Source organism: Catharus ustulatus, chromosome 10, assembly GCF_009819885.2.
Source record: "Catharus ustulatus isolate bCatUst1 chromosome 10, bCatUst1.pri.v2, whole genome shotgun sequence".
Taxonomy (NCBI): domain Eukaryota; kingdom Metazoa; phylum Chordata; class Aves; order Passeriformes; family Turdidae; genus Catharus; species Catharus ustulatus.
The window spans coordinates 1,262,040-1,275,875 of NC_046230.1; the positions used below are offsets into that span (position 1 = coordinate 1,262,040).

A 13,836-nucleotide genomic window follows, 5' to 3' on the forward strand; every position below is an offset into this window, starting at 1 on the left:
CAGTCATGGCTGCGAATTAGTGAATCATTACTGTGCTAAGAGCTCTCTCACATGCTGTATTTAATCCCTGCTTCTAAGAGCTTAGAAAATCATGCTCAGGGATTTCTCTGCAGTGTACAGGGTGGCGATTGCACTGGACCCATTTCTTGCATGATCTCTTTCCCATTTGTAAAGCAGTAGGGCCTATTCTCCAGGAGTTGATATTGAATCCCTTTAACAGTGCTTGCCTTTAGCTTCTCTTCCTCTTCCTCTTCCTCTTCCTCTTCTCCTTTTCTCCTCTCTTCTTCCTGATTATTATATGTTTAAACTCAAATGTTTTTTGCCTAAGTATGGGTAACAATTTGAACTCAAATATACACACCCTTTCCATGTTGGCTTTGAAAGCCCAGCTCATGAGAGGGATATATGAACTGCCAAAATTTTGCTGAGCACACACTATGGGTCCAGGTGACCACTGAGGTCCCACCACCTTAGACAGGCACCAGGACCCCTCCCGCTTCAGGTCCAGTGCTATTGCATCTCTTATATCTTTCTACAACAGCAAGCAAACGTTTGAGGGATATTAGCAAGTAGATTTAAATAAATGCTGGGCATACACACACAGTTGTTTATACCCCCATGTCCTGTCCCCTGAGGTGCTCAGCATGGCAGGATTGGCTGAGGCAGCCCCTGTGACACCAGCATGGTGCCAGGCTGGACCTGGAACCCATGCTACCTGTCTGGGGAAGTATCCCATGGAACCAGCGCTGCTGCAGCTGCCCAGTCCCATAATCCAGTGCCAGACCCTCTGTGCTCCCCTGCTCTTGGATGCTGGGATGGCTGCAGGTGTGGTCACATGCATTTTTCCATGTCTGAGCTGTAGCACACAGCTGATGAAGATCTCCCCAAGAGGGTAGCTCTGCCCATTGACATCTGAAGTTCACCAGCCAGAGAACTGTGACATGTGGAGTTCAGAGCAGCAATACACTGCTGCAGGAAAATGTGGAGAAGCCCAAACCAAACCCTCCCCAGCAGTGAGACAAGGAAGTGCAGCAAAGGGATGTGGAGACACGTAATCAAAAAGATGCAGAAGATAGAAGCTGTCAGCTCATGAGAAGCTCATGGACGTTTTGGGAAAGTAGGTCCCACATGGCTGTATGTCAGTACTGCATCAGACCTCCTGGGGCAAGGTTGCACCTCGTGGCTTGTAAGAAATTAATGACTTGTACCATTAAAAATGTATTTTCTACTTGAAATGTATTATACCCCACTAACAGACAGTATCAACTTGATCTATGCTGGGAGAGGTGTGGGCTTTTCTCCATCCAGGCTAATTTGCATTTGTTACAGTGACAATATAGACGAGTATTATGTACAGGGACAGAAAACCAGTGTGGAGTCCTTCCATGCCATGTTGGGGACTGCAGAAAATCTCCAGGCTGTAAATCACCAGCACCCGATGCATCAGGACAATCAGCCCATGTCCAAGGCATGATGCCGAGTTCCAACCCCACACTGAAGCCCTGAGGGTTCCAGCATGGAAGTTTTGTGACACTACAGAGGGTGTAAAGGGTCTACAGAAGGGCAGAGGGGGGTGAAAAGAACAGTAAGTACAAACAATGAATGTATAAATACCAATAAATAAAATTTAAATAGTAAATAATTAAAAATTTAAATAATTTAAATAGTAATTACAAAAACTGCTGTTTATTAGAATAAGAATAAAGGAAGAGGTTGCACCTTGAGATCTGAATGCAGGTTTGGGGCCCTCACTTAAAAAAGGACATTGAAGTGCTGGAGTGTGTCCAACAAACGGCACCAAGACTTGTGAGAGATTTAGAAAACTTGTCTTATGAGGAGTGGCTGAGGGAGCCGGGGTTGTTTAGTCTCCAGGAGCTCAGAAGGGACCTCCGTGCTCTGTACAACTCCCTGGCAGGAGCTGTAGTAGGGATGGGGCCAGTCTCTTCTGCCCGCTCTGCAGTGAGAGGAGCAGAGGAAATGGCTTTAAGCTGAGGCGGAAGAATCAAATTAAATATTAGAAACATATTTTTCTATGTCAGGGAGGTCAGGCATCAGAACAGGCTGCCAGGGAGGTGGTGGAGTCCCCACCCTGGAGGTGGTCAACAGGCACCTAGACCTGGGGCTGGGTGATGCGGTTTAGTTGCTTAGGGGCGCAGTGACAGATGGCTGCACCGGATGATCTGAAAGGCCTCTTCCAACCCTGGTGACTCCATGACCCCAATAACGATAAAAAGCACCGTGAACAATAAAACGAGGAAATAACGAAAACGTGCGGAAGGCTCGGCAGCGCCGCGGGTCCTCCCAGGCGGCAGGGGGCGCTGTGGCGCGGTGGCGCGGGCGGAAGCGCGGGCGGGAGGGCCGGGCCGGTGCGACGCCGTGAGCGCGGGGCGGGGGGGACGGGCCGGGCGAGCCGGGGCCGCGCCGCCTCTGCCGCAGCCGCAGCGCCGGAGCCGAGAGCCGCCAGCGGGCGGGCAGGGCCCGCCGGACCCACAGGTACTGGGACGGCCAGGGCCGTGGGGGGCGAGAGCTGTAGGCATTGTCCGGCGCGGGGCTGGGCCGTGCTCTGCGGGCCGCGGGTAGCGCGGCCCGGCCGGTGCCTGCCGCGCTCCGGGCCCGTTTCTCCCTCGGCGCTGGGAGGGACCGGCCGAGTGCCGCCGGCCTGGGCAGAGGGCAGGTCCGGGGATCGCAGCCGCTGGTCCGGGGGCACAGCCGGGCAACCTGAGGGGAAGGGCACGGCCGGGGCTGTGCTTCCCGTGCGGCAGCGCCCCGGTCCCCGAGCTCCTCAGGCGTCGAACCTGGGGAACGATCAACGTAAAGCCGCGCACGGCTCGGCTCGGAGCGAACTGCAGCGCCCGGGCCGCTCCCCAGGAGGGCGGGGGGACAGCGCCTGTCCCCTCACACGGCAGCGCCGGGCCGGGGGCGCTGCCCGCGACCACCGCTCTTTGTTACGGCCTTGGCCGCACCGAGTGGCCGGAGGTGCGGGGCCGGCACTGCCTTACGCGGCCTCTCGGGGTCCGGCTCCGAGGCCTCTTCCTACAATTGTTGTTCCTGTTGGTAGCCCCGATAGGCCTCCGCGAGAGGCTGCGAGAGCTTCTTTTCTTTGCAGACTGCCCCACAGACAGCTAACGCAGCGTGATCTCCCCGTTCTGTAGCATAAGAAAAGTTTTGTCATCGTTTTTTCGCCTCCAAATCCGTGGAACGCTACCGGTACTGAAACTAGGATGTATCTGGTTTGGGTGTTTTTTAAATCTTTTGAATTTAAATTTCTGGTGAGGGATCACGTAGGTGCCCAGGATTTATTTAAAACCTATATGCTGTCTTGTGGGAATGGTGTGATTTAATTTGCATGATGAGTCAAAGATTAAATTACATGACCTAGGCTCTTCAGTTTCAGTGAAGCAAATAACAATGCGTGGAAGGACAGTTTCAGTGCAGATCAGAAATGAAATTTGATTAACATCAAAATGTTGTAGGGTTTTGCCTGCACGTGGTTTTTTTTAAACTTGCCTGTTAGAAACTCCTAATTCAAGATCCTTAGCACTGTGGTTCATCAGGAAGTGTGTCTTCATTTTAAAAACCTAGAATTCATGTAGTCAGAGGAAATTTAACATCCTGAGCTTGCACCTTGGTATAGAAGCTTTTAAATAACAGATTTAAAACACAGTGTACCTTTAATTAATAGCTCTTACCTAATACCTGTTGATGTGGCACATGCCTTTAACTACAGAAGGAAAAAAAAGTCCATGAAATATTTTGTGAAGTAGAATAAGCATGGTGCCTGCTCTGGGCTCATGAGTAATTTGATTTTTTTGTTTTCAGTTGTCCTGTAGAAATTGGCAGCTAATGTGATCTGTAAGTGGCATGATGGTGTCTTGATAGGTTTCTGCCTGCCGTGGACTGGCTGTTGTGAGAATATTGTATTTCACAGTTAGCTTTATGGTTTTCCTGTGGTGTGAGAAACTACTGGGTCAGCCAGCTAGGATGCACTTGGCTTAAATTTATTTGTATTTAATGTGGATCTCATTTGTAGAGTAATACACCTGTTGTTGGGGCTTCTCTTGGTCAGACAGAAGTATCTTGGGACAGGAGGAGGTCATGTCTGGTGCTGGGACTGAGGAGAATAGATGTGGGTTTGTACATATGCACTAGCATGCTGCTGGATTGTTCTGAATGCTGACAGCATTGATTTTTTTTGCTTAAGTTTAATAACATTCTCTTTATGTTGACACAGTTCTGAAATTTTGATGTGTTCTGTATGTATTGAGTGCACAGTTGTATAAAACAGAATTTATATTTGTAAAAATATATGTATTTACAAATAAAAGGAGACCAAATAAAAACAGCAGTTGAGTAATGCTTTGTGACAGTATGTCTCTGAGAGATAATTACGCTCTTTGGGTATTATCAAGCCCAGACAAATGTATATTCCCAGTGGGGTGTGATAATATTAAAACTGCACCTCTTGGAATTCCTTGATTGGTTTATTCAGGAGGGAATGGTATCTATTTTGCATTCTATCGTGTAGCTCTTATTAATTAATGGCTGGTGGTTGAATGAGACTCAACTGTTGCCCTGTGTGTGCTGCACTTCCTAAGGTTTTTTATGGCATTTTGATGAATATGAGAATTACTGACCAGTGTTTTCCCTTCTGAATAATTTCTTTGTTCAGTTTTTGCAGATTTTTGTACATGAATAGTTTGCAGCCTAATTTTTTGTGTAAAATATTTCGGAAAGCTGATAATCTCTGTGCATGCTTTAGGGGCTTTAGACACTTGCTGCAATAATGATTTTTTTGGTGGCGTTTCAGAGAGGTGCTGTAATAGCTGGTGCTGCTTTGAAGCAGGGGACAGGAAGAAGCCTGGTGGCCTTTTGAATTCCCTTCTGGCCCTGCTTTTCTGTACTTGTGACACTGTGTAATATGGTTTAATTACGAGAGCAGCTATTAAAGTATGATTATCTTTGTCTAATTGGAGGCATCTTCCAGTTACCTATCAAAAATAAGATTTGACTCATCTGCTCCTTCAAAATTAATAGTTCCACAATAGCCTGCAGCTATTTATGTAAATAATGTGTGAAGCAAAAATGTGAGTCGAATATTTTTCAAATGTTATCATTTCTGCATTGTACAGTTGAAATGTTGTGTTTAATTCTCTTTGCCCATGTTTTTTCTCGATACCATGCTTCTGGCACCACGAGGTGCAGAGGTGTGAGCCAAAAGGAAGCTGAATATCTGCAGTGAGAAGGTGAAACTTTATGCTGAGATCCCTCCCCACCCCCCAAGTGCAAACACAAAGGTTAAATTAGCAGATGAGGCTGTCTTGAATTATTTTAAAGGACTTGAGCTGGGCTGTTAAATGCATGATCGTGGAGCACCTAAGGCTTACGCTGGTGTCATGTGAGTTTGGGCTTTCTTTAGCCTGAGCAGATTTATGTGCTTTCCTTATTGCACCTTGTAATAAAATAACACATTCATTTGCCCCTATTTAAATACTCCTTATAAAGCTTTGAATTCAGGATTGATCCAAACTGGAAGCAGCCAAAATTCTGTGTGTTTACAGGAATAACTGTGGTTGTTCCTCAACAGCCTTCGTGGCCTCTTTTTTTTCAGACAGTGTTAATTTAGGAAGTAAATGGCTTAGTTTAAATAAACAACTGCAATTTGCTTTCTAACTACGTTGGTCTGAGTATTCTAGCTATGTTTGATATAATCAAAAGACACTACAAAAAGTTCCTGACTGTTGACTTCCAATTTGCTAAAAGGAAGCAAATATTGAGCCTGTCCACAAAGGCATAAAATTCTGGGGGATCTTTCTGTTTATTGAAATTCTGCTCCTTGTTGTTAAATTCCAAGTTCCTTTCTAAAGGTCCATTTCCTCTGTAATCCTTCCCTCCCCTTCAAACACTCAGAGAATTCATCACCAAAAAGTTAAATATAGCAAGACAGTTAAAAAACTGACGAGTTATAATTAGTAGAGAACTCTAGTATTAGTGTAAGATGCTTTTCTAAGTTCACAGACATTTTTGGATGAAGATATTTATGAGTTACTACGTAGATGTTTAAAACATTGGATATTTTAAAAAAATTCAGGTATACTACCAAGTGTGGGAAATGGCTGCATCAGTGAAAAATTACTCTGTGCTGCTTTTGATCCTTGCCCTGTAGTGTATTTTTTTTAGTCAGTATTTTTTGATAACAAATGGTTTTTTCTTACTAAGAGAATGTAACATTGTTTTAATTGCAAACCCTGCAAGATTTGAAACATGAGACTTAAAAATAGATAAGACAGAACTTGGCTATAAATTAAATAGAATTAATTTGTCAACTTTTCAGGGAGTTGAATGTATGTGACTGTGAGAACAAGTAGTTATGTTCAGTCACTCATGCGTGAAATGCCTTATCTCCTTTGAAGTTTATCTGTGTTAAAACATAAAATGAAAAAATGGAGAAGCATTTCCAGAAATGTGGAATGTGTGATCTTTTTCTGGCTGCTAGAGCTGCCCAGACAACCAGCTTAACATTTGAAGAAACACCTTTCTGAAAAGTTTTCATTGTTTTATTTACTGATTTCTGAGTAAAGCATGGCACTGCATAGATTTGGGAGGAAAGGCAGCTGCACAGAGTCCTAGAAGGTCCCTCTGACACCCCAGCCAGCTCTTGCAGCCAGCGTTGCTTTGACTGTGCAACTTTCTCTGTCATTTTCTTTTTACTTTCCTGGCCAGGTGCACCTGGGAAGCTCCTCATGGATGGATATATTTTTCTAAATATTCATTCAGCGTTGCAGCAGCTTCTCAGCTCATCTGCTGAGCAGCTTGCTTTGAGAAAAAGTCTGTAGACAGCGAGTTATGAGTGACACCCTGTGTCACTCATGGAGTGGTAGATGTGTGTGCTGATCACACCCATCCAGAGCATCCTGCTGCAGTGGAGGCTCTGAGCTCTTCCCCTGGGTAAGCAATTTCAGGAGGTTTTGCCACACTTGTAGAAATGAGGCAAAAGTTGTTTTTGTCATTATAGTTTACTTTTAACTGTTACATGTGAAGTTACTTCTCTAGCAGATGATACTCCTTTTGATAGATGTCAGAAGATTACCTTTTTTTTTTTTGATGTACTGCAATAATTTATAAAATGAACCACCAAATTAGCCACCACATAACATTAACTTTATTGAATATCATGTATAGACAAAGAATAAGCAAAAATAAAATCTGTTCACAGACACACAAAATTTTAGCAAAGAAAATGTCTGGGGTTTTATTGTAGAGAGACCTTAGTGATGCAGACATGCACTGAGTGTAACACAGGGATGCCTGAGAAGTCTCTCCCACACAGTTTATGAATGCATGGCTCAGTAACCTGTCACGCCTGCTATTCAAGTCCTAGGTTTCTTCTGACTGGAGTTTGGTAGTGATGGAGAAACTTCTCAGGAGAATTTAAAGAGATGCCTTGGAGGAGGTCACTTGAGGCACGGTTCTTGATAAAGACTTTGTATGTGCTTGGTACTGTATAAGACAAATGTTGAGAAAGAAAAGTTAATCTCTCAAAAATTAGCAAATACCCAGAACCTTTGCTTCATTTACACCGGTTTGGTACAAAAACCTTATGTGATTGTTTCCAGGCTTTTCAGCTGGTGCACAAAGCATCCTTTGAATGTACTTGTTTAGTTACAATGTATTTGGTCTTTCACTTTACTGTGAAAGAAGATAGGAGGATCCAGGTCCTTGTAGGTTCACAGATACTCATGACAGTACATTTCACAGTGTTCTTCAGCAGCACGGTGCTTCTCCCCCCTTTTTCAGGGAATGATGCTTAAGCACAGAGAATTTCTTCCTCTCTTCCAGTGTGTGATGTTTGTTCTACCTGTTGTCTGGTGGAGCACTTACGAACACTCCCTAAACTTTTCCAGTGACACCCATTTGTGATGTGAAATTCAGTTGCCTAAACACAGATATCTAGTTTTATTTTAGATACTCCAAGGCACCTGCCCTAGAGGTTTGTGATTTTCTGAAAGGGCAGTTGGAGACCAGCTGTGCTGTTTCAGTGCATTCATGGTGATGTTTGTCCTTTAGGCACCTGAACTGGTGCTGTGATACTGGTTGTTGTTGCACTTCCAGAAGAGGATGAACATTCAAGCTGTGACCATGTTATAAGCACCTGGGTTATGTGTTGCCAAATAAGAAAGGAAGATTTGGGATCAAAATCTGTTGCCTGAGTCTTGTCCAAGAGACCTGGTTTTGCTGCCCTCTGCCTTGTTGCCTGCTTTGCATTTTTAAAAAAGGAAAAGTTCCTATGGAAATTTTCCTTTTTGTCATCTAGTATAGTTTCAGTTGAATGAGTGAAGACTTCTCTTAAGAAAGTACAACTGAGGAAAACTAAAATAATCAAGATAATTGTAAAACCTTAAAGGAAGTGTTGGCTGTTGGATTTGAGGGTTCAAATATGAACCTGAGAAGTTCAGCTTATCTTAAAACATGACTGAAAGCAAACACAAACTCCAGTCACCAGGGCAAATAGTTTTTTTCCATGAATTACAGAGGTAATGATTGACAGCAAAGACAGCTTCTTGAAAATAGTCTGTGTTGGCTAAACAAGCGCTGTTCTGGAGGTGATTATTTAGATTTGTAATCTCTAAGAAAAGCAGTAGATTGACTCATCAGAATTGACTAATATAGTTCCGTTTTATGTCTGTAATTGACATTGAGCAATATCCAGACTCTACTAACTCTGTAATAGGGTGGAGTTGGAGTAAACAGTTTTTCTATGAGGAACTGCATCCATTCACGGCATTTTGGGCAGAGTCCTGGCATAGCTGTGCTCTCTGACTGGTGTTATCCTTAACTCGCGTGTTAGGGTGACGGGTTTAACCTCATTAGGTCCAAAAGAGCCTCTTCATTACAGGGCTATGGAATATTTTCCCAAAAAGTCACAAAAACTTCAGGGCATTTGTGCCTACTGACAAGCTTGCAAATGTATTTAAGTTTTAAATTCCATGAGAGAATTGCATGTCAATTTTCTTCATTCTTTAAACCTGGAAAAACCAAACAACCTTCAACTCCCCAGCTTCTTAATTTGTGAATGTAGTTATTACTTCCTGCCTGTATATACAATCTTTTTCTCTCAGAGAAATAAACTCTGTTTAGTGAGTTTTCCTTCTTGCTTGGGAACTGACATGTGTGTGTGGATATGTAAAAATATAAAAACATTAACAACCATATGGGGCTGGATTTATAGTTTGCATCCAACAAAGATTAGCTTTTGCTTGGGGGCAAGGCTCCTTGCTTCCCTTAGGAATTGTACTGGGTAGGGTCTCAGAGTTGTTGGAGTGGAGTCTGAGTAGTTCTGCTCTCCCTTTAGCACTGACAGTTACTCCTCATGTTGATGCAGGACTTAACACTATCAAATCTAGGAAGAGATGTCAAATCTATGTTTCAGAAGTAGCTGTTCTTGAGCTCTTTAGTGAACAAGGAGAACGATTGTTGGCCAGAAATGCAGAAGCTTTTCTCTCAAAATTGGCTGTTTTAAACTTTCAGAATTACTAGCAAGCATTGAGAAATGTTGGTAAGCACAACAGAAGTTTCTACACCTTGTCTCTTGTATTCATTATGGTACTTTAACTTTCAGTGTTGTGGCTTGATGCCTCTAAGATTTATACAAAAACTCAGAAAATCCAGATTTTGAGCAAGTCCCTAAATTGGATAACCAAACTAAACTAATTTCAAAATGACTGTGAAGGGAAAATTAAAATCTGTATTTTTAGTAGCTAAAAGGGATAGCTTGAAAATCCATGTATTACAGTGTCTCATGTTGTTTATTTACATTTTGTTTGATTTAGTAGCGAATAATAATAGATTTGAATGCATCTGAACTCTGTGAAATCCCCGTATTTACTTCTGTTTCTAATGGATGGTTGGTCAGATTCCAGAATTGTCACTGCATGCCTTTTATTTTGTAATGAATGTAAAGGCTACATTACAGTTTATGGGCTGCATCACAAGCAGTGAGGGCAGCAGGGCAGGGGAGGGAATTTTGATTTCTTGACTGTTTCATCATTTAAGAGCTCTTGTTTGATTGAAACCTCTTAGTGATACAGAAGGTGATGATGTACTGTTGTAAACTCCTATTGAAATATTTTTGTAATCCCTAATTAAATAAAGTTATTGTAACCTGGTGCACCAATTAATAATTTCAAGGGTTGTGGGGGTTTTGTTTTGTTTTTCCAAATAGCCCTAAGGGTACTGGCAGGATACTGACATAGCTGAAATAAGTGAAAATGCAAAGTGTTAGGAGGGTACGTATCAGCTAAAATTTAAGTTGTACCTGAGCTTGGTGTCACCCCTTTGTAAGAACTACTGTCCTGCTGAACGTTTTTTTTGGTCATTTTCAGATATGATGTGAGATCATTCCTTGGGTAATCTTCTAGAGATGGAAACTTCGTTTGTAGTGTTCAAGTTTCTTTTGGTATCATTGCACAGTAATTGCATTAGAGGAAAATTGGGAGTTCTTATTTTAGTATTGTGAAACAATTTGATAGTTCCCTTTTCCAGTCCAGCTCTTCTTAGCAGATTAATTAAGGGAACTCCCCCTCAGAAGTGTTTCCCACCATGTTAGTTGACCTGATATTAGTCACTTCTTGTTCCCAACCTGTTTTTTCACCTGCTGTCTGTAGCCAGGTAGCTCTCAGCCAGTGTTTCATTCGGGGCCCTGTCCGTGTGTTTCAGGGGAGGTGCTGACTGCTGCATGGGACATTTGTTACATTTGTGAGCCCTCAGGGCTCTTCTTCCTTGGAGAGTCACAGCCACAACCGCTATTGCGAGTTGCTTTGAAGTCAGATCAGTTGGGAAACCTTTCTTTTGGAAGGGTGACTTTATGCTGTGGAGTTCCTTCCAGCCTCCTTTTTCGTTAAATGCTAATGTGCTTTTAAAAAATTTTGATCAACAGCAAGCAGGAGCTGTAAGGTACTATCTCCTGAGTTTCGGCTGGAATAAATTTAGGTGTTAAACTTTTTATGAAGACTTTCAACGTGTCTATTCCAAGGTGTTTACTTTCTTTTATTTGTTGCTCTCATGGAAGCAGAGAAGTTTGCTTAGCCTAATGTGGTCTGCCTGGAAAGAAGTCAAGTGTCCACAGAAAGAGAAAGACATGAAAAGTAGCATGTATCAGCACAGACATCTGACACATTGTTAATCTTCTGTTTTCATTAACATACAATAACTTCGAGTAACTGAAACTCTCAGGTGGTGTCGGGAGGGAGAAGGATTTTGACCTGGGTTTTTCAGAGTGTGTGTGCTGACGTATCTTGCTATAACATAGATCTTTGGGCTGGTGTCTTGTGAATCATCAGAAGGACTCTTAATTAGGTTGCCATGGCAAGAGCTTGAGCACATTTTGGGAGCAATCTAGATCATTCCCCGTTTTTGATTCCTTTGCTGCAGAGCATTTCATAACATGGATTCATGAACTCTTCTCCCTCTGCCCCAAAATCTATGAAAGTAAAATGCAATGGCATGGTATTAAATGTTATGACTTTTACCTCGTCTCTCCTGAAGGTGACTTGGACAGTTCTCTTAATCCTGGATGCATCACCTCTTTCATACCTTTCTATGTTCTGTGTTGCCCCAAAGGAGCACACCTATCTTGGCAGTTGAGATGTGGTATGGTTTATGTATCAGAAACTGAGTTCCATTCATGACTTTGAAGATTTAGAACTAAACTGTTAAACTGGCAGAAGAATGAGAGGTGATTCAGGGGAATCACACTTTTCTACAGCTGCTTAAGGCATATAGTGATATTGAAGTTATTTATGTGAAATTTCTGTATTGCAATCACTAGTTCTTTTCTTGGGAGAACAAAGTGAATTATCCTTTAAGGTCTAGTTTTTTTGCTTGCTTGTTTATTATCTTGGCACAAAATCTGGTTGCTTATTCAGTAATGGTTTGTTACTTAGTTTTAAAGGGAGATAATTTTATCATAGAATCATTGAATGGTTGGGATTGGAAAAAGACCTTCAAGACTGTCCAGCTCCAGTGCCCCTGCCATGGTTGCTCAGACCCCCATCCAGCCTGGCCTTGGACACTTCCAGGGATGGGGAATCCACAGCTTCCCTGGGTACTCTGTGCCAGGGCCTCTCCATCCTCACAAGGGAGAATTAATTCCTAATATCTAATCCAACCCTGACTGCTCTCAGTTTGAAGCCATTCCCCCTTATCAGAAGCCCTTGTGCCGCTCTCTTGTAGCCCCTTTGGGGACTGGAAGGTACTTTAAGGTCTCCCCAGAGCCTTCTCTTTTCCAGACTGATCAATCCCAGCTCTCTCATCCTGTCTCCACTGCAGAGGTGCTCCAGCCCTCTGCCCACCTTTACGGCCTCCTCTGCCCACCTTTACGGCCTCCTCTGCCCTGGCTTCAGCAGCTCCATGTTCCTGCTCTGCTGGGTGCAGAGCTGGGGCAGCACTGTGGGTGGGGTCTCACCACGATGGAGTGGAGGGGCACAATCCCTTCCCTTGCCTGCTGCTCATGATGCAGGCCAGGACTTGGGTTGTTTTCTGGGTTGCAGTGCACATTGCCATGCCATGTTGAGCTTCTCCCAATCACCCCCGAGTCCTTCTGCTCGGGCTGTGTCTGTGCTTGGGATTGCCCTGTCCCACAGGCAGGGCCTTGCAGTTTCTGTGCTTGTTGAGCTTCAAAAGGTTTGTGCAGGCCCACGTGTCACTCTTGTGCAGACCCTGTGGATGGCATCCAGCCCTGCAGCGGGCTGGGTGCACCCCACAGTCTGATGTACTCAGCAGCCCTTGCTGAGGGTGTGCTCAATCTCACACATCTGAACAGTGCCAGGCCACTTGTGACCCCTGAGGAACACCCCTCCTTGTGGGGGATAATAGTGTTGTCTCTCTCCTGATCCTTGGATATCAGGCTGGATTTTAGCCAGTTGCTTCTCATGAGTTTATTCTTGGTAGAAGTGAGATAGATGTGCACCTGAATATCACAGATGTGTTGTGGCCTGTAATGTATTGATTTTTTTTTCTTCTTTTGTCTTTCCAGTGATGCCTGTGAAATTAATTCTTGGTCTTGAGTAATCAGAGAGAAAATTTCTCCTGGCTAGCCTCTGATTTTGCTGTTCTTTGTGATGTGTTCCTCTTTGCCACATTGTCCTTGATACAGCATACCTGAGAGGAAGCAGGAGTTTTGTCTGAGGATGAGCTGTGTGAGAGTTCTGTACTGAAAAAGCATCTCCACATTCTAACTTGGGGAAATTGGACACTTGATTGATAGTGTGCTGATGCTGGCTGGCAGTATGAAGGAAAGAGCACTCTTTATAAAAGTACTTAACCAGTAAAGCCCTAGCACAGTTGTTATCATGGTGAGTGGTTGTGGTTTTTACTAATCTAAGCTGTATCTGCACTAGGTAGGATTTGCTAGCAGAGCTGTGTCAGTAAACCCTTTGTATTGTCATCAAAACTGTCTTTTAAGTGCCAGGGACCATGGCAAAAAAAAAAAAAGTGTGACAGAAAGCAAATTTGTCAGATAGATAATGATGTGTGGATCAGCACAGATACTGCCTCTGCTTCAGCCCTTAGTTCTAGGTAAGAGTTAATTTAAGGGGAAAAGCCCTGAACAACTCTTTTCCTTTACAGAATGAGGAAGTAATGAACTAGAGGGAAAAGATTCCCAGTAATGGTGGTGTCATGATTCTCAGTCGTTTGATTGCCCTGTCCTGCTTTCTCTGTGACTCAGTACATAACTCCCATAGGTTATTTGTCAGGAACTACCTTTTGTGGAGGAGGTGTGGATCAGTGGATCATGCACCAAATTGTCTTGGTTTCATGTAGCCAGAATATGCTTGGATT

At 43.5% G+C, this 13,836-nt stretch overlaps 1 protein-coding gene across 2 annotated transcripts in view; it reads left to right on the top strand.

The window, feature by feature from the left end:
* The first annotated feature begins 2,409 nt into the window (after positions 1-2,409).
* The window catches only part of CAB39 (calcium binding protein 39), a 42,267-nt gene continuing 30,840 nt past the window's right edge, over positions 2,410-13,836 (top strand). Inside the window, exon 1 of one of the 2 annotated variants that reach the window (XM_033069009.1) lies at positions 2,410-2,493. The gene's annotated coding sequence lies outside the window, so the exon portion shown is untranslated. Of the gene's footprint in view, positions 2,494-3,128; positions 3,208-13,836 lie in introns of those variants that run through there. The other variant, XM_033069010.2, reaches the window with a different exon arrangement.